Source organism: Mytilus edulis, chromosome 6 (assembly GCF_963676685.1).
Source record: "Mytilus edulis chromosome 6, xbMytEdul2.2, whole genome shotgun sequence".
Taxonomy (NCBI): Eukaryota; Metazoa; Mollusca; class Bivalvia; order Mytilida; family Mytilidae; genus Mytilus; species Mytilus edulis.
Genome location: NC_092349.1, coordinates 36,470,650 through 36,493,313, shown reverse-complemented (window position 1 = coordinate 36,493,313; position 22,664 = coordinate 36,470,650). Strand labels below are relative to the sequence as shown.

At 32.0% G+C, this 22,664-nt stretch overlaps 1 long non-coding RNA gene across 1 annotated transcript; it reads right to left on the bottom strand.

The window, feature by feature from the left end:
• Positions 1–988: 988 nt before the first annotated feature.
• On the bottom strand, positions 989–12,470 carry LOC139527599 (uncharacterized). Its single transcript, XR_011665393.1, has 4 exons — positions 12,258–12,470; positions 6,094–6,166; positions 5,142–5,225; positions 989–1,635 (listed from the first exon to the last, which is right to left on the bottom strand). It is a non-coding gene; the product is annotated as an uncharacterized lncRNA (long non-coding RNA).
• Between the last annotated feature and the right edge of the window lie 10,194 nt (positions 12,471–22,664).

Here is a 22,664-nt window from a genome sequence, read left to right as displayed (position 1 = left end):
TGAAAAGTGTGTTTTAGACCTCAAAACTAAAAACTAGTTGAAAGTAGTTCAATCACAAGAAAGATAAGATTTTGGTTCACAAAGTTTCCTTTAATAATAAGTATTATTGTTATTTCATGCATCAATTTTCAACAAAAATCTAAGGTGAGCGACACAGGGTCCTTGGACCCTCTAGTTTTTACCAGAAACAAAAGGAACAACAACCACAAAAAGTAAATTTTAATCTTTGACCAACCTGATGTTCAAAGTTTATTTTCTATAGTCATCACGACCTCTATATTCCACAATAAATTTATATTGAATGTGAAAGAAGTGAAGAAAGTGCCATTAAAGGGCATTTGAAGTATACAAATACAAGAAAGATATATTTTATTTGAATACCAAATGTTCATATATCTCTCTTTTTTAATTGTTAAACAAATTTTAACTTGAATATTTCTTTCTTATTCTTGTCACTTTTTATATATATCATCACAGGAACAAGCTATTGGAATCCTATTTAATGTATAACTCTCATCATGAAAATACTACACACATTTGTCACTGCACGAACTCATTATTAGACTGAATTTTAATTTCAAGCACCGAAAAGGGATTTCAATCTGTTATTTTTACGAATGTTTCCTTGATTTTGATTTAAACGTTCTCCTGAAACACAAAAAGGCCATAAAAATGTGCTCCGGAATATTCCGGACTGGACGGCAATTTCAAAATTGGGCATGGTGAATGAGTCCGGAATATTCCGGAGTGGTCGGAGTCCGGAGCCGAGGTGACTCCGGAATATTCCGGACCAGTCCGGACTATTCCGGAGTGAGGGAATCGGGATTCAGGCCCAGGTCCGGAATATTCCGGAGTGGTCCGGACAAATCCGGAGTGAGGGAATCGGGATTCACCTGGGTCCGGAATATTCCGGAGTGGTCCGGACCATTCCGGAGTGAGGGAACCGGGACGCAGGCGGAGGGAATCGGGATTCAGGCGGAGGGAGGATCCCCAATAAAAAATGAGATTTAATAAGTATTTGAATACCAGAGTTATACAAAAAGAATCACTGGTGTGACACTTTCCAAAGTTTCTTCGTTCGTATGATGTCATGTTAAGTCTTCATATAATCTAATGTCTTTTAGAAATTATGTATTTATTTATGCCAAGGTTCTCTAAGTTTTATTTAGATATGCATTTATATTGGTATGGTATAAATGATAAAATTATATGTTTTTTCAAAATTAAATGCAATTGGGGGTAAAAGATTAATACTACACATATCAAGTAAGAAACAACACAGTTCATACCTACAAGGTACTAGTATTCAAGAATAACATCTTAATCTTATAAAATAAAAATCCAAAACAAAGTAACGGTACTTAAAACTTTAAATAGTTGTCAATGATACTCAAGAAGGAAAACGATTATTAACATCTACAACATTTTCAAAATGAGTAATTACCAAAACAGATATATTAGAACAATACATTACATGAATTTTACACAACTCTGTCATAGTCATAAAATATTAAGCAAAACTAAATATTAAGTGCATAAAACAAGTCTTCTCTGTTCTTTAAAGTCATTCTTGTCCTGCAATCTTTGACACTTGTATTGCAAGCACTAAGGATTCACTTAGATATATTGGTGAACCTAAAATAACATTGATTCATGTAAGTGCACAAAATATAGTTCAATTAATAGAATAAGCATTGATGTTAAAATGAAAAAGAAATAAGTTTGAACTGATCTGATAACATCTGCACTAGATGACCAACTTTTCCAATGATGTGTTCAAAACTTAAGTTGAAGCTGTGTCTTTCTCTGATCTTCCTGCTTGGGCATGTTGCCAAAAATAGTAACCTTTTTTGGTTTAAAAATATTTTACCAAGTTTAATTTGATATATGACTTAACATCTTATATAGCTTGACAGTAAAATAAAAAAATATTAAGTGTGATTAAGGTGGTACCCAACACTTTCACTAAAATTAATTTGGATCGTTTAATTTTCATAAAATTTTGTCAAAATATTTACTTTGATCCTTTAACAAAAATATAAAAATTTTAAAAATTTTAAACCAACCGTTTTGTCAAAAAAAATACACTGGTTATATAGTAGTTTGACAAACTCCATTTTTGATCATTGAGAAGCTTAATATTCCCTTTACAACACAACATAATTAAAACGTTGTTGATTTTACAGAGTTATCTCCCTGTAGTGTTAGGTACCACCTTAAACGTCTCTTAATGTTTAAAAAAAAAACTTTTTTAAATCAAGGGCTGTGCAGATAATTACATTGATTATGTAGGAAAATTTGTGTTTTGTTTTTATCTTTAAGGCTAGCCCACTGGATTTTTATTTGATATTTATACATATGTTCCAGACCAAAGGAGTATTTGGGCTGTATGTGTACAGTTTGGACCGTTTGCGTACTTTTACACAATATGCATACGGTTGGATTTGAGATAAATATACAAAGTGGTGATAGATATACATAGTGGTGCATACATAGAGTTGAGATTAATAAACAAAGTGGTGATAGATATAGAGTTAAGATTAATGTATAAGTGGTGATTAATATATAAAGTGATGATAGAAATAGACTTGAGATAAATTAATAAAGTGGGTATAGATATAGAGAGTTGAGATAAATATATATAGTGGTGATAGATATAGACTTGAGATAAATGTACAAAGTGGTGAACAATATACATATTGGTGCTAGATATAGAGTTGAGATAAATATACTAAATGGGGATGGATATAGAGTTAGATAAATATACAAAATAGGGATATATATACATAGTGGTGATAGAGAGAGTTGAGATAAATATACATAGTGGTGATAGATATAGAGTTCAGATAAACTTACAATTGGCGAACAATATACATAGTGTGTTAGATATAGAGAGTTGAGATAAACATACAAAGTGGAGATAGAAATAGAGTTGAGATAAATATACAAGTGGAGATAGAAATAGAGTTGAGATAAATATACAAGTGATAAAAGATATACATAGTGGGGATAGGTATATATACAGAGAAGTGACAAGTATACAGAATGGTGAATAAATAAATTCATCATAGATACCAGGACTAAATTTTATATATACGACAGATGCTTTTTTCGTCTACAAAAGACTCATTAGTGATGCTCGAATCCAAAAAAGTTATAAAAAAAAAAATGCCAAATAAAGTACGAAGTTGAAGAGCATTGAGATCCAAAATTCCTAAAAGTTTTGCCAAATACATAGATATTCAAGGTGGTGAAATATAATTTAAATGTGAAATATATACAAAGTGGTGACAGATATAAAAGGAGGGAAACCTATATAGTGATGGGACAGATATATATACATAGTGGTGATAGATTTACAAAGAAGTGACAAATATAGAGTGGGGTTGTAGATATATGGAGTAGTGATAGAAACACATAATTTTAGTAAAAATAAGAAGAGGTTATAGATATACAAAGGGTGATAGATAAACAGAAGAGTGATTGATATATCTATAAATATTCTATACCATTTATTCCGGTAACAACATGTACTGTAATATTTATTCCTGTGGAAATAATATTCCCCAGAATAATTTTTTCATTTGGGACTTCAATTCCATGACAGTGATAGATATAGAGGTGAGATAAATAAACAATAAACAAAGTGGTGACAAATATACATAGTGGTGTTAGATATAAAGTTGAGATACATATACAAGTCGTGATAGATATACATAGTTGTGATAGATATAGAGTTGAGATAAATAAACAAAGTGGTGATAGATATAAAGTTGAAATACATATACAAGTCTAAATAGATATACATAGTAGTGATAGATATAGAGTTGAGATAAATAAACAAAGTGGTGATAGATATACATATTGGTGATAGTTAAAGAGAGTTGAGATAAAAATACAAAATGTGGATATATAAACATAGTGGTGATAGATATACATATTGGTGATAGTTAAAGAGAGTTGAGATAAAAATACAAAATGTGGATATATAAACATAGTGGTGATAGATATAGAGTTGAGATAAATCTAGAAGTTGTGATAGATACATATAGTGGTGATAAATATACACAGTGGTGATAGATATAGAGTTTGAGATAAATGAATAAAATGGGGATAGAAATAAGAGCTGAGATAAATAAACAAAATGGGGATAGATATAGACTTGAGATAAATAAACACAATGGGGATATATAAACATAGTGATGTTAGATAAAGAGTTGAGATAAATAAACAAAATGAGGACAGATATACAAAGTGGTTATAGATATAGGGTTGAGATAAAAATACAAAGTGGTGAAAATATACATATTGGTGATAGATATAGAGAGTTGGAGCTAAAAATACAAAATGGGGATATATAAACATAGTGGTGATAGATATAGAGTTGAGATAAAAATTCAAAATGGGGATATATATTAACATAGTGGTTATAGATATACTAGGGTTGGTTGAGATAAATATACATATTGGTGATGGATAAGGAGAGTTGAGCTAAATATAAAAAATGAGATATAGAGTTGAGATAAAAATTCAAAATGGGGATATATATAAACATAGTGGTTATAGATATACTAGGGTTGAGATAAATATACATATTGGTGATGGATAAGGAGAGTTGAGCTAAATATAAAAAATGGGGATATATAAACATAGTGGTGATAGATATAGAGACATAGTGGTGAAAAATATAGAGTTGAGATAAATAAACAAAATGGGGATAGGTATAGAGTGGAAATAAATAAACCAAAATGGGGATAGGTATACATATTGGTAATAGATATAGAGTTGAGATAAATTTACAATTGTTGAAAGATATACATAGTTTATGATAGAGAGAGTTCAGATAAATATACATAGTGGTGATAGATATAGATATACAGTATGGTGAAATTATACAATGTGGTGATAAGTTTTCAAAGTGTTGATAAATTAACAGATTGGTGATATACAGAATGATGTTCAATATATATACAGTGTTGGTATATATAGATATACAAAGTAGTGATATGTATATGTAGAGTGTTGTGAAAGACACACAGGCTAGCAAACACCTTTATCCATACAGTGTAAATTCATTCATTTTTTACGAAACCATTTTTTTATCTAACAGGATTTAAAAAAAACTACAGCTGTAAATTAACCTTTTGCAATGACTTGAGAATTCTTTATTTTCCTTGGTAAATTCTTCCACCAAACAAGTCCTCATTTTCAATCCAGCATGTTATCTGCAAAATATAATGTATGTTTATACTACATGCGAGTACAGTAAAACTTATATCCTGAAAGTTCAAATAAGTAATTTTTTATTTGAAGTGAAAAGTCCTAATATAAAAAGGTCTTCAAAATGTAGGGTAATGAAAAAAGTGGTATAACCCTGATGGTTTTATACCTTAAAGTTAATATTACATCTGCGATATTTTTTTGGGGAATGATAGCTTAACAGTTACTGCGTATAGAAATTAGGTGAGGTTTCTGAAGGATTGTTCATTAAACCAACAATGGTAGGTAAAAATGATTAACCACAATTTTCTACAGGATCAACCATTATAAAACAAGCTATAAATTTGATCAACCATTAGTTTCCATTGGATCAGCCTTCATAAAACTAGCAATATAGTTGACAGTGAAAAACTTCTATTTAATACTAGATCAATCTAAAAAAACAAGAAACTTAACATGCTTAAGAGGTTGATAACCAGCTATTTCAGACTACATATATAGCTACAATACAAGCAATATAGGAAGGAATGATAAACCTCCATTTTATACAGTATCAGCCTTGAAACCTGAAACATAGATAAGGCTGATACATGTAATTTCCCATTTTATAATTGATATACCGTTTATAAAACAGGCATATACTAGGTAAGGTTGATAAGCTAGTTTTTAACAGGATCAGCCTTCATAAAACAAGTAATATATTATAAAGGAGAGGATGATGAACCACAAATTAATTTCAACCTGGATAAGCCTTTCACAAAATTAGAATATAAGTAAAGTTGAAGTACTTCCATTAAAACCTGGATTAGCATTCATCAAACATGGTCAAACTAACAATATAGTTGCATGAGGCTGTTAAACTGTTTACTTTACTTGATCAGCCTTCAGAAAACAAGTAATAAAGGTGAGGTTGATGTAACACCATTTAAAACTGGATCAGCCTTCACTGAAAAAGAAATTTTGGTGGAGTTCATATTATATATTTAGAATACATTGGTGGATAAACAGCTATGGTTTTCAAAACTAGAGGCTCTAAAGAGCTTGTGTCGCTCACCTTGGTTTTTGTGAATATTAAACAAAGGACGTAGATGGATTCATGACAAAATTGTGTTTTGGTGATGGTGATGTGTTTGTTCATCTTACTTTACTGAACATTCTAACTGCTTACAATTATCTCTATCTATAATTAACTTGGCCTAGTAGTTTCAGAGAAGATTTTTGTAAATGATTACTAAGATTTACGAAAAAATGGTTAAAACTTGACTATAAAGGGCAATAACTCTTAAAGGGGTCAACTGACAATTTCGGTCATGTTGACTTATTTATAGATCTTACTTTGCCAACATTTATTGTATTTTAAAGTTGATCTCTATCTATAATAATATTCAAGATAACCGAAAACAGCAAAATTTCCTTAAAATTACCATTTCAGGGGCAGCAACCCAACAACAGGCTGTCTGATTCATCTGAAAAATTCAGGGCAGATATATTTTTACTTAATAAACAATTTTACTTCATGTCACATTTGCTTTAAATGCTTTGGTTTTTGAGTTACAAGCCAAAAACTGAATTTTACCCCTATGTTCTACTTTTAGCCATGGCGGCCATCATGGTAAGTTGACAGGGTCACGCCACACATTTTTAAAACTAAATACCCAAATGATGATTGTGGCCAAGTTTGGTTTAATTTGGCCACGTATTATCAGAGGAGAAGATTTTTGTAAAAGATAACTAAGATTTACAAAAAATTGTTAAAAATTGACTATAAAGGGAAATAACTCCTAAAGGGGTCAACTGACCATTTCGGTCATGTGAAACTTATTTGTAAATCTTACTTTGCTGAACATTATTGCTGTTTACAGTTTATCTCTATCTATAATAATATTCAAGATAATAACCAAAAACAGCAAAATTCCTTAAAATTACCAATTTAGGGGCAGCAACCCAACAACTGGTTGTCTGATTCATCTGAAAAATTCAGGGCAGATAGATCTTGACCTGATGAACATTTTTACCTCGTCAGATTTGCTCTAAATGCTTTGGTTTTTGAGTTATTAGCCAAAAACTGCATTTTACCCCTATGTTCTATTTTTAGCCGTGGCGGCCATCTTGGTTGGTTGGAAGGGTCACGTCACACAATTTCTAAACTAGATACCCCAATGATGATTATGGCCAAGTTTGGATTAATTTGGCCCAGCAGTTTCAGAGGAGAAGATTTTTGTAAAAGATAACTAAGATCTACAAAAAGTGGTTAAAAATTGACTATAAAGGGCAATAACTCCTAAAGGGGTCATTTGACCATTTCCGTCATGCTAACTTATTTGTAAATCTTACTTTGCTGAACATTATTGCTGTTTACAGTTTATCTCTATCTATAATAATATTCAAGATAATAACCAAAAACAGCAAAATTTCCTTAAAATTACCAATTTAGGGGCAGCAACCCAACAACTGGTTGTCTGATTCATCTGAAAATTTCAGGACAGATAGATCTTGACCTGATGAACATTTTTACCTCTGTCAGATTTGCTCTAAATGCTTTGGTTTTTGAGTTATAAGCCAAAAACTGCATTTTACCCCTATGTTCTATTTTTAGCCGTGGCGGCCATCTTGGTTGGTTGGCGGGGTCACACCACACAATTTCTAAACTAGATACCCCAATGATGATTATGGCCAAATGTGGATCAATTTGGCCCAGCAGTTTCAGAGGAGAAGATTTTTGTAAAAGTTAACGACGACGGACGACGGACGCCGCCGGAAGCCGGACGCCAAGTGATGAGAAAAGCTCACTTGGCCCTTCGGGCCAGGTGAGCTAAAAATGGGAGGGGGAGTCAAGTTGCTGAATAAGTTAGTTTATTATTTACAATTTCAACATTTCAAATAAAAGCCTGTCAACATTCAGATTATGAGTTTGCAATAGTATGTGGCAGCATGGCCAACTGTATTAAATTCCAATTTTAATTGACTAGAATTGATATTTTCCTGTTGAACAATATCTCTGGGGCAACTCAAAATATTTTTCTTAAATTTTCAGGGTAGTTATAATGGTTTTTGAGATATTAGCAATAAAGTGCAGGTGTGGTAAAACAGATTTCTTGTGCCTTCATAAAGCCTTATTGATACTGGCACAAAAAGTTGACGGAACATCATCTTAAAAACTTTAAAAAGACATTGAAACATTAATTGTGACTCTTATGTTAATCAATACAAAAATAGTTGGGTTTTTTATTTAAAAAATGGATAAAAGCCTTAAACTCAAAATGTTAACCTTTATCATGCAGAAATAATTTCCATCTTTATAGGCACAAATATTTTTTCCTTTTTAAGTGGAAATATTTTCCACCTCTTTAGGTTGAATATTTTCAAGTGCTATAATTCCCTGTAATAGAACAGATTTTATCCTTCCAAGATAGGCGGATAAATTTGCATATTTTGGCTCTATTCCTACTTGAATATGTCTGGAACCCGGCCATGTTAGAAAGTTTCTAGGCGTAAAGGGGGACCTCAAACGGATTCCCTGTGTTGAAGGCCGTTCATTGACCTATAATGGTTTACTTTTTTAAAAATTGTTATTTGGATGGAGAGTTGTCTCATTGGCACTCACACCACATCTCCCTATATCTATTTTCCCTGAAATATTGCAAAAATGACATATTCTGACCGAATTGAATCTCAAAAACACATTTTGCCTTGAAACATTTGTGAAATAGGGATATAAGACTGTTAGTTTTCCCATTTCAATGGGTTTACACTTGTAATTTGGGGGCCCTTTATAGCTTGTTGTTTTATAAATGGTTATTTTGATGGAGAGTTGTCTCGTTGGCACTCACACCACATCTTCCTATTTCTATATATCCTGATATTATACCCTGATGCAGAGCAACTATACTCAGTGTTCTGAATTTTTATCCTTATCTAATATATTTGACTATAAAAAGAAAACTTTAAAATAATTGTTTCTAACTTTAATGCCAAATTAGATTTTTTACCCAATTTAACATTCCATTGACATGGAAAATGATAGTGCGAGTGGGGCATCCTTGTACTTTGGACACATTCTTGTTATCATTCAATGGGTCCACAGTATATTCTATCATGATGCTGTGCGATTCGGATTTAAAATTATTTTTTGCTAAAATCCCAGTAGATCATACATGTCATATGATCCAAAAACTTCATTTAACCCCATGTTCAATAATTTTTAACAGTGGCAGCCAGGTTTGTTGATGGATTAAAACTAGGCAACATTTTTTTTTCTGTTTTTGTTTTCAACTTTAAATTGAGTTTAATTAAAAGTAGGGTATGGAGATTATACACAATACTTATTACAACAAAGCACAGATCAAGTTAAAAATTGGATGGCTTCACTTTAACCTTTCAGGAGTTGTGCCCCTGATTTTAACATAAATTTCTGATCTTTTAGTTTCTGCTTATTAACTACAGTTTGCCTCCTCCAAATTTCATGAAACTCCATACACTATGCAGAATATATAACCAGAAACACAGATCAAGTTTGACATTGGATGGTTTCACTCAAACTGTTATGCCCCTATATAAATTTATATGGAAAACTGTTTAAAAATCGCTCATACAGTTGCTCCGACGGTAATAATTTATTGAAAAGTATTGATTTAAGTTGAAATGATAGGACAATTTTTTAGTTGGAACTCACTTTTGTCCAACAACTTTTGTATTTGGACCAGTATAGGTTGGTCCCTTCCGTAAAACATCCAGTATGCCTTCTAGTCCAGTCAATCTAGCATAAATTTGACCCTAGCCCTAAAGTAATTGCACAGAAGATTTTTAAGTTTTAATCTTTTGCATTATACCCCAAATATACACAGAAATAAGTCCCATAAAATCTAACTTGAGGAAGACTAAAAAATTCACTATTTAAAATTTCTATGGAGATTTGCATTGAAAAAGAAGATAACTCTTGCAAACTAGAGGCTCTAAAGAGCCTGTGTTACTCAGCTTGGTCTATGTGAATATTAAACAAAGGACGCAGATGGATTCATGACAAAATTGTGTTTTGGTGATGGTGATGTGTTTGTACATCTTAATTTACTGAACATTCTAGCTGCTTACAATTATCTCTATCTATAATTTACTTGGCCCAGTAGTTTCAGAGAAGATTTTTGTAAAAGATTACCAAGATTTACGAAAAAATGGTTAAAACATGACTATAAAGGGCAATAACTCCTAAAGGAGTCAAACAATTTTGGTCATGTTGATCTATTTGTAGATCTTACTTTGCCAACGTGTATTGTTTTTTACAGTTTATCTCTATCTATAATAATATTCAAGATAATAACGAAAAACAGCAAAATTTCCTTAAAATTAACAGTTCAGGGGCAGCTCCCCACAACGGGTTGTCCGATTCATCTGAAAATTTCTGGGCAGATAGATTTTGACCTGATAAATAATTTTACTTCTTGTCAGATTTGCTTTAAATGCTTTGGTTTTTGAGTTATAAGCCCCAATGTTCTATTTTTAACAGTGGCAGTCATCTTGGTTGGTTGATCGGGTCACGCCACAGTTTTTAAACTAGATACCCAAACGATGATTGTGGCCAAGATTGGTTTAATTTGGCCCCGTGGTATCAGAGAAGAAGATTTTTGTAAAAGATAACGAAGATTTACGAAAAATTGTTAAAAATTGACTATAAAGGGCAATAACTCCAAAAGATCATTATTGCTGTTTACAGTTTATCTCTATCTATAATAATATTCAAGATATAACCCAAAACAGCAAAATTTCCTTAAAATTACCAATTCAGGGGCAGAACCCAACAACCGGTTGTCCGATTCATCTGCAAATTAGATAGAATTTGACCTGTTGAACAATACTTTTTCAGTCAGATTTGCTCTAAATGCTTTGGTTTTTGAGTTATAAGCCAAAAACTGCATTTTACCCCTATGTTCTATTTTTAGCTGTGGCGGCCATCTTGGTTGGTCGGCTGGGTCACCAGACACATTTTTTAAACAATATACCCCAATGATGATTGCGGCCAGGAGAGCTAAAAAGGCAGAAATTTGAATAAAAATTGATAGAAAGTTATTACTTTACTGTTTCTATTCATCAGAATGTATTGATTCTTGATTTTTTAGTAGACTTTAGAGTATAACAAACAATTCTTAAGGTGTTTTCATATCTTTTATCAAGCAATAAACTTAATTTCATAATTCATTGGTTGACCCTTTTTTAAATTTTTCAACTTGTCAAAGTTAAGAATCTCAAATTTAATCAAAATAATAAAGCATGTTTTCTTCTTTTTTGTGGTTTAAAGTTTCTTTAGATTAGTAAGTTACTGAAAAAATATAATATACAGATGTAAACAATACCAAATTTTCACATTACTTTTTCTAAATTGTCACAAAGCTTCAAATTTGCAATTTTTTAAATGATTGAGGATAAATGAAATATGCACGAAAAAAAAAAAAACTACCCATAACACTTAGGTTTTGTACATTTCATAAGCAGAAGATTATATAATTTAGTCAAATACAAACCTATAACCCCATTTAAGTTTCATACTTTACATAAATTTCAAGAAAAACAACCAAAATCTGACCAAAAAAAAACTTATTTTTGCACGAGTTATCTCCCCTTCTAATGTTAATTTGCATAGGAAATTAAAAATGCGGATTTTGAGTTTTTCTCAAGCTGGGAACAGTATATCTAATTTATATAACATATTATATAACATGTTCCTGCCTCAAGTTAGATTTTATGGGACTTTTTTCTGTGTACATATATATAGGGCATAATGCTATAGAATTATAACTAAAACATTTTCTGTTGCAATTAGTTTGAGGATATTTCTTAGATTGACTGGACTATTCGGAATATACAAATATTAACAAATATTGTCAACAATTTCAATAACGGCCGGGAAAAAGACTAACATCTAAGTCTGGTAAGGCTAGTATTTTATTTTTTTCTGGAACGCCTCCCATAGACACATTTTCTAATTTTATTATAGGAGTGCGGACTGTCTACGAGTGCAGCTAAAACAAAAAATGTATATCATTTACACCCATTACTCTTTGGCCTTCTTCCATCTTCATCGTCATTACCAGTCTGTCCGATTTTGTTGTTCATCTACTCTTGACTCTTGCTGATCCAAGTCATCCGACATGCTGTAATGGCTGTAGAAATTATATTTGTAGAAATATTCGAAGCAGCTGAGGAAAGGGATGCTGGCCTAGTTCCGGAACAAATCACCTGTTTACTTAGTCTGGTGTAATAAGCTACAGTGGCGGATCCAGAGGGGGGGTTCCGGGGGTGCGCACCCCCCCCCCCTTTATTTTTGCCGATCAATGCATTTGTATAGGGACATATATTTTTTGCACCCCCCCCTTTGCCCTGGGTTAGCACCCCCCCCCCCTTTCGAAAATTCCTGCATCCGCCCCTGCGCTAATAGCATACTGTACCATACTCTACCGTACATACAGTATACGTTGTTACAATCTCTAAAAGACAAATAAAACTAATAACTTTCTTATCGATAAAGCAAATAGTTTTTGGATGGGGTGCATTTTCATATAAACTCAAAATACGCCAAATAGTTAAAAAGAACTAACCGAGCCCCTATTGCGACAAACTCAACAAAAAACAATGCATACAAATATGGATATTTCTTTCAATTGACGGTCATCCTTTTAAATTTAGTCATTCTTTATAAATTACGGTCATCATTAACAATTTACGGTCATCTTTTAACCAATTACGGTCAGCCTTGTTATGAATCGCTAATCCTGTTACGGTCATCTCGATTACGATTTACGGTCATCCTAGCGAATTTTTCAAATCCAATTTCCCGTTCTATACACGTTCCTCGGTAGAGATTTGTGACTTCCGTGTGAATCTTTTATAAATTTACATCGTATCAAAGTATGCTTTGTAAAGAAAATGATGTAGAAACACCTTAACAGACAATAAAAATACTGACCTAATTTTTCAGCTGACATCTTGGGATGACCGTGAATGCAGTTACGGTCATCAGCTTTACCCCAGTGATTATAAGAACGAACTTTAAACATCAGTTGAAAAAAATAAAGCCTGCTTTGTACCAGAGACATATAATGCTATAGATTAATATGTCAATGTTTGTACTAGACACATATGGTGATTCAGATTTTTAATGTGCTAGTTCACAATGTAACGGTCCCCAGGAAAACATGTCAGCTTAGGCCGTGTTCAGATTGACCTAAATGCGGTGTTGTGTTAGTGTAACTCACACCTAAACTAAACACAATTGCGTTCCCATTGATAAAACTCAATGTTTACATGTAGTTTAAATCATGTTTTATCTACACACAGTCGATAGTCAATGTAGGCCTTGTGTAGGTTAAGTGTACACAAAACTAGGCATTTAGGACATAAGTTTTACCGTGTATATATTTAAGGAGGAAACTATTTTTGAGTAAAATTGATATTTTTGATAATTATTAGTATTGTTCTTTACAGAAACTGTTCGGTCTAAATTTTACACGTACTTTATTAACCCCTGATCAAGACTCAAAGCAGCATCATTGCCGAACCCATAAGGCAGCAACCAATTGATTTTTCGGGGGGGGGGGGGGGGGGGCTATTATAGTTGAGTATGAAACATAAAGGCAAGGGGGTGGGGGTGGTGAGCTAGGGATTACACAGAAATATTCGCCACTGGTCTTTACTCAAACAACGATTCACGCATAAATGCAGGACTAAAAAAAGTGTGGGGTAAATGATACGTTTGTCTAGTATCTCAGATCCGTTAAATAACACTTAAAATAAATAAAAAAACGTTACCTATTCTTTTACCAAATACTCCTTGGAGAAGAAATACCATTTGAAACAAACAGAAAAGATAAAAATGTAGTGATCCCTAATTATATTTATCTCAATCCTTTTTTTCGGCTGTAAGCACGCTGCTGCAGCTAACGTTTCTAGTGCGTAATCGAGACATCTCTAGTATATTCAAACTACTACAAATTATAAAAATGGCTTTCTTAAAGTAGCAACCACTTAACTAAAAAAAGGGGGAGGGTTGTGTGTTTTTTTTTTTTTATCTGAGTCAGATTTTTTTTTCGCGCGTACGTTTTTATTCTTTTTTTTTCGATGCTGGTGATCAAATACATTTTTTTCAATATTTAACACTATAATGTATGGGGAAACTCTTGATTCAGAATATTTTTTTATCATTTGTATGACTATTTTTTTTTTTATCAAATTGGGGATCGGAATATTTCAATTCCCACCACCACCCCCCTTTTGAAGTCAAATGGTTGTTCCCTTACCGCTAGAAAAATTGTCAAAAAATTTTGAATTCAGTTCTACGTAATGAACATTTAAATGACATATAGTTTACAAGTGAGAACAAATCTTATGTACAGATAGCTAAACAAGGTGTATAGATGTGAACAAATGTAATGTGAAACCAGTGTACACTACACCAAACGTAAACATGTTTACTCTACACGGCGTTTGGTGTGAACACGGCCTTACTCTGATACATAATTCAGTGACTCAGAGCTGGCCAGTCTTCGTTCTTTCTCGGACGTGTTGTGTGCATAGCTGAAAGGCACTGGCTACGGTTACATGGAAATGTGACAATTATAAAAATATTACTGTTACATAGGAGACTAATTGCCGGAATACAGGATTGGGTAAGGATCTAACTAATTACGAATGTAACAATAATAAATGAGTCTACGGTTACATTGCGTTATTGTTACATTAATTCGCTTCATTGAACGTAGGATTTATTAAACTTAAACCTTCTATAGTTGTGTTGCTTAATTTTTTTCTCAAATAAGATACTGTTGTGCCTTTGTTTTTTCTACATTGGCTAGAGGGTTGAGATCTCAAAAAATATGTTTAACCCCGTCGCAATTTTGCGCCTGTCCCAAGTCAGGAGCCTCTGGCCTTTGTTAGTCTTGTATAATTTTTAACCCTATAGTATGTGCAAAGATTATTCGCCAAGTATGCTACACAAACGCTCTTTACGGCTGTGAGATCTGGGTTAAGCTGTCTAAAACAGAAACACTTATGTTAGAACGAACGCATCACTATGTTTGCGAAACACTTATGTTAGAACGAACGCATCACTATGTTTGCAAGTTCATACAAGGATTACCTAGACGGACAAGAACTGATATGTGCCTTTCTCTCATTGGTTGGTTTAACCTTGACAGTTTTATTAATGAACGCAAGTTACTGTTCTTCGAACAAATTTGTAATTTACCACAAAGAGCAATTTCATTTCGTATTCTCGTACGTAAACTTTTTGAACTCAAGTATTTCAATCAAGAGTACATCAATTGTGCATCGGATTTTCAAAGGACTGTGTGGATTTACTCTACAAATACCATTTATCGGACTATTTAACAAAGTTTATGGATAGCGGACATTTTCCGTCTCAGCGTATATGGAAGCGAATAGTTCACAGATCTATTTTTGAATATGAACCTAAGGAATGGCAACAACGTATAAACATAGATAGTGACTTTAACATTTTCAAGAAGATACATTAAGTATTTCAGCCTCATCCTGCATGGACAGTTGCATTAGACTTTCCGTAAACAGGCAAAATACATAGTATATCCCTGTTGTTTGGTCCACAACACGAACAGTGATAGTATTTTATGTGATAAATGTGGTAAACTTTTCACCGACCCGTGTATTCACGCAATTTCATCGTGTGACTATTTATCCGACATTCGGGATGAATTCTGGTGCGAGCTACTATGCTTAAACCCAATAACTTTCAGTGCCTTTCTTAGTTCCTTAGATGATGAAGATTTCTGTTACATTTTACTATCATGTGAAACCGAATTTGATCTGGACTGTGAGCAGAAAAGGAGTTTTCAATTTTTATGCGTCAAATATGTTTACAGATTTTGCAAAACATTTGCTCATTCCTAATTGAAAATATGAATTAAGTTCAAATTTTTGTCTCAATCCGTATTAACAATATGAATTAAGTTAAGAGTACTTTCAATTATTATTTTTTCTCTTGTGTGTTTTTTTTTCTATTCAAATTTGTATATATTGTGTTATGCATTAATATTGTATTGGTATCACTATCTCTCCTTAGGGAGGCTAACAAAGATATATATATTTCCATTCTCAATTTAAAAACAAAATATCTGGACTCTGAAAACACGGATTTCACCAGTTTCAACATGTTGGAAAATGTTAATATCAGTTGACTGGTATGTTTATGTTGTATTGGATATTTAGCTATGCTAAGATGGATATGGCAATCGGAGGTGAACATAAAATCAGTAATGGACGATAATGAAATCATATTACAACCCCACATGTTCTTCAAACAAAAAAATTGGACGAAAATATAAACATCACAACAAGGATTTTTATATACAAATCCTTGATCGCTAAAGTAAAAAAAATTTTTTTTTCAGCTAAAGCATGAGAGACATTGACAGTTTCTTTTACTTCTAAAAAGTATAGTACAGAATGGAATTTTATAGTATGAAATACAGACATGCATATTGCTGCATCACTCGTTTGTGATGGCTTCATGGTTTCACCAAAATTCGTTTGACTAAAAAATAAACAAAAACAACATATTGGATTTGTAGAAACTGTAATATTGCCGCAATAACAAATTTGTATGCAATTGTGTAAAATTAAAATTAAGATTTCAAGTTTTAATTTAACACATGATACTAGTCCCAGCGTACATTGCAGTGAATTAATGTAACAATAACGTAATGTAACCGAAGACTGAATAATTATTGTGACATTCGTAATTAATCGGTTCCTTACTCGACATTGCATTCCGACAATTAGTTTCCAATGGAACAATAATATTTTTATTATTGTTACATTTCCATGTAACCGTAGTTAGTGCCTGGCTGAAAAACAGCAAATATCGATTTTTCTTACCCATGATCCCTGCTATCGGAGGTGAGCACGAAACCACCGAGGCGGTATATAAATGTATTTATAGGTTAGACAATACTTGGTCATGTTTTATGAAGATTTAAGCCCAAGGCGAAGGCGAAGCCGAGGGCTTAAATCTTTATAAAACATGACCAAGTATTGTCTGACCAATTTAGAACATATTCACACTTTCGAGTGACCTTACAAAATTAACTTTTTCCGTTGTAATATTCAAACCTAAATAAGAGTTCATTTTTTATAGTGATCTAAATGCAAAACATAGGTAATCATCATTTCAATGGATGGAATAAAATAGCCCTGACATTGTTTGTGAGGACTGAATGGATAAATTGTTTTTATTCTGCTTCAGGTAAAATTTAATACTTAAATGTATATATCTTGACATTTTTTTTTAAAAGCAACACAATGTTATATAAATCACCTTTTTGAAATTTGATTTTTTTATAAATGTAAAATGTATAAATATTTAAATTCAGACCATTCAACATTAAATGCTTACTTTTTATTAAAAAATGTACATGTATTGTGTTTCCCCGAAAAAAAAATCTATTGCTTTATATATATCAGCAGTCTGGCATTGTTTTCTTGAAAGAAAAAAAAAATCCCTCAAATTTCAAGAATATAAATTAAATAAATACTATTTTACCTACATCCTTACCCCAATTGTGTTTTGTTTATTCTATATGTGTACCATTAGAAAATGTATGAAAATTAGCAATTCAAAATGTTTTGTTTTAATCTTTGCTCTTTCATCTTTAATCAGTAGGCTTTTTCCCCATGGAAAATGCCTCAGGGGGATTGTACACTTGTTTAGTGCAGTTATTAAGAGTTCACTTTCATGATTAACTGACAATAAAAAGTCAGTCATATATAGCATTTCATAGTGCATGGAAAACCATGTACTATGAAAATTAGAGGGGGAAAACTGACTTTTCATTTTACGAGAAGGGGTGAGTATGTTCTAAATGACTTGTGAGTCCTCTTTTCGTTGAATTGTTACATGTACTAGCCTATCAATTTTAAACTGGCCTTGGCTGTAGGGTTCATGATCACTCGTGAATACTGTTCAAGTGTATTCGATGGACGTTTATTTACAACGAAATAAGGTAATGTTGAACGGATAAGATCAAGAGTTGATTGACTAATACATGTACATAATCTTCTTGAAGTACTTTGCTTAAAGCAAAACTTCAAATATATGGGAAAACGTCCTTTTAACGTCTGGCGAAGACTAAGGTCTGCTGTTTCCTGCGTCGGTCAGTAGTATCAATAAACTTGGAAGGTCTATTAAACAGAACAGATGAAACCAGGACAGTAATTTTCGATACGTTTTCATCTGTAACTTTTGTTTTACTCAACGTTATGGTTAAAATTTGAATTGTATAATAAAGAACAGGGCATTTGGGTCATTATCAAAAAAACATGCAAAACTATGTTATTGGGTCTTTTTAAGTCACAGACATGAAAATATATCAAAATAACACTTGCATATGTTAAATATGAATGTTTTGTGATATATAATATACTGTTTACAGTATGAAATGTTATAAAAACATCCTTATTTTTTTCTTAAACATCTTATTATTTATGGAAAACAATACTTATTTAACAATGTTTTAACAATATCATGTATTACATATGTATATACACAGTTTTCACAAACTGATGTATGCTGGTAACACCAATGACACTATTTAGTAACGCTATTGACATTTTTAGTAATGGATGTTATGTTATATAATTTGAGATTTTGTAGCCTAAGAATTATTTTTTTCATCTTTTTCTTTTGCTCGGTGATCTTGGCTTTGTGTTCAGTTCTTGGTAAAGGTAAAATTTGAAATGTGATGTCATTGGTTATACTTTTGTGTCATTGGAGTTACTGAAGGGTCAGTGGTGTTACTATATAAAAATGCGACATTTTTTTTTTATCTTAATTCATAAATGAAAGTGTTTTTAGGTCGTTTACGAAGGGTTAGGTATATTATTATCATTTAATCTTATACAATTCACATATATTCAGTTTAAAAATAACTTTAAAAAAATCTGCCAGGACAGTTAATTTTTATGAAAAAAATGGCTGAAATTGCCGAGAAAAATTTGCCTATAATTGAAATGATTTTCACCAAATCAACTTTCTGGCATAATGTTTTTGTGCGATTATTAAGTTTAACGAACACGCATTCCAAAAATCTATTACTCAATAATTATTTCGTCTTTTAAAGGTAAAAAAAGTCTGCCAGGACAGTAGCTTATTGCGTTAGAAATTTTGTTGAAATTAGTTAAAAATCATAATACAAAGTTAAATTTCTTCTCCAAAATAAACGTTTTGGTAAGCAAATGTTGATTCATTGGAAAGTTTAGAATATATACTTTCAGAAAAAGAAAAGAAATGGACTTTTATGTCATCACCATAAAAAAAAATCTGCCAGGACAGTAGCCTTTTGTGTCAGAAATGTGGTTGAAATACGCTTATAATCAATGGATAAATTAGAATATTTTTTTCAAAATGCATGTCTGGCAAGAAAAATGTGTTTCCTGGAAAGTTTGAATATTCAGCTTTATGATTTTTTTATAACTTTTATTTTGTAAACATAACAAAAATCTGCCAGGACAGTAGCTTACTATGTTAAATGTTTGTTTAATGGCGGAAATCAACGTAATTGTTTTTAACTATATAAATGACTAAGTATCTTTATAACCATTGTCTGGTATACTCTTTTGATAATATAAGGACTAAATCATTCAAAAAATCTTAAGAATTTATTTTTAATCATTTCTTAAAGTAAAACAAATCTGCCAGGACAATTCCTTTTAAAATTGGAACTAGTGAAGAAATTTGTTTCAAGCTTAAATTTTCTTTGTAATATATATACTAGTAGTAACATGAATATCGTTTTTGGGGGCCTTTATAGTTTGTTGTTCAGTGTGAGCCAATGCTCCGTGTTGAAGACCGTATACTTTGGCCTATGATGGTTTACTTTACGAAAAGTGACTTAGATGGAGAGTTTAGTTTAAACATATTTTATTTGCTGAATTAAAGCAAAATGGATTAGACACAAGTAAATCATACTTATGAAGTCTTCTCCATAATACAATATAAAGTTACAATAATAGTATAATATAATGGACATGCATATAAAACAAACAGTTTATACAATATAATACTAGCTTTCATAGGTGAACAAAGAGGAGACAAAGTAAAAAAGGAAAAAGAAAGTTTGAAAAATCGTATACTTCTGTGACGATGACTTGTGGATTGATGGCAACGATGACGTCCTGTGTCAGCAATAATAACGCTCTATCAAGGCATAAGAAATCTGTTTGACCTTTTTATGTAATTCTGAACATGTTTGAAAATTTGAATATTTTGTTCGTTCGAAAGTTCCAAGTGTCCGCAAATTAATAGTTTTGTATCTAAAACAAAGTTTTCAGATAGCCAGTTAAGGTTATCGAATAAGTTTTTCCTACATAATGTGTATTTTGGGCAAACGAAAAAGTAATGGTAGACATCCTCAATATCGGACCCACAATGACAAGAGGGATCATTTATAATGTTAGCTCTAAATAGGTCATTGTTTAAGGATGAAGCGGAACATCGCAATTGCGTTAAGATAATATTTAATTTCCTTGGGCCGTACAAATAAAACGTTTCAATTTTACATACTAGACTATCGTTTTTTAATTCTTTCTTAAATTTAGAAATAGAGTCGACACTGCGAATTTTTGGATCAAGTTTATTCCATTCACGTATAGTAGAGGGAATAAACGATTCAGTAGTAAGGGAAAGTCTACAAAATGGAACAATAATATCTTGACCATTTCGCAACGGGTAGTTGGTTGTACTTTGTACACAAGGAGGTACAAGATTACATAGATATTCTGGTGCATGCTTTTGGTTCATGTTATAAAACATCTGTAATTTTCTTCTTCTTCTTCTTTCAAAAAGAGATTCCCAGCCAACCTCAGAATATAAAGTTTCAGTTTTTGTAAATATTGGTAGACCTGTTACTATTCTTGCGGCCTCCAATTGTAAATTTTCTAATTTATTTGAGTAGCCTATTCCACAATTATCCCACACTTCCGTGGCATATTCGAAAATGGGTCTAATAAAAACTAAGTATAGTTTTTCTAAATTATTTCGAGATAATCGATATTTAAGTTTACGTAAAACATTTAAGTGTTTCTTTACACTTGTAATTATACTTTCAATATGATTGTTCCATTTTGCGTCACTACTGAAATTAACTCCCAGGTGCTTATGAGATGTACTTAAAGGTATATTTTTACCATTTAAGGAAAAGCTGAGGTCTGGAGTCTCAATATTTGAAAAAATCATAATTTTGGTTTTATCTGGGTTGAATGACATAAGCCATTTAGAAGACCAAACATCCAGCTCTTTCAAGTCGCGATCAATAACAGATCTAATCTGTTCTCCATCGTTACCAGAATAGTTGAATGATGTGTCGTCAGCAAATAGCCGACACAGTGAAGTAAGCTTATCAGCAATATCATTAATATATAAGACAAAGAGAAGAGGGCCCAGAACTGATCCCTGGGGGACACCAGCTGAGACATTACAGAAGGAAGAAGACGAGTTATTTAATACTACTCTCTGTTTTCTGTCGTGTAGATAATCCTGAAACCAATTCAATACGTTTCCGTCAACACCATAAGCTTTCATTTTATATATAAGACCCCTATGCCAAACTTTGTCAAAAGCTTTAGAGAAGTCACAGAATACAAAACAATTTATATCTTTTTTTTCCAAAGAGTTTAATATGCAATTATATATTTCTAAGAGTTGATGAACAGTTGAATTTTTAGGGAGGAATCCTGATTGATACTCATAAATTAATTTATTAGCTTTTAAATGATTGTATAAGTGCTTAAACACTACTCTTTCCATAACTTTTCCTACACAACTAATTAAGGATATCGGTCTATAATTTGATGGCAAGGATGAATCTCCCTTTTTGAAAATGGGTATCAGATTTGCTATCTTCCAGCTAGTTGGGTATATTCCCTCTCTTAAGGATTTATTAAATATAATATGGAGTGGAACTGCTACCTTTTCTGGACACAGCTTTAGCATCTTATGACTGATCACATCAGGACCAGATGCTTTGTTTGGATCTAATATCTGAATAATATCTATTATTTCTTTTATATTTACTTGAATATCTGAAAACTTACTATTAGTTTTTGTATCAAATTCGGGCAAATCAACATGATCCTCATCTAATTTTGAAATCATACTAAAATATTTGTTCAACAAATTACATTTCTCCTCATCTTCATATACAGTATCATTCAGTTCATTATCATTTATAATATTTTGGAGAGGGGGTATGGTTTCTGAACCTTTTTTGGATTTAATTAACGTTTTCATTAATTTCCAATACGTTTTTGAGTTTGAGGTTTGTTTTGATATTAGACAGTCCAAATTTGTTTCAAAATTTTCTTTGGCGATTTTTTTCATATTATTTACCTTATTTCGTTGTTTTTTGTACTTCATAATATTATTTTCA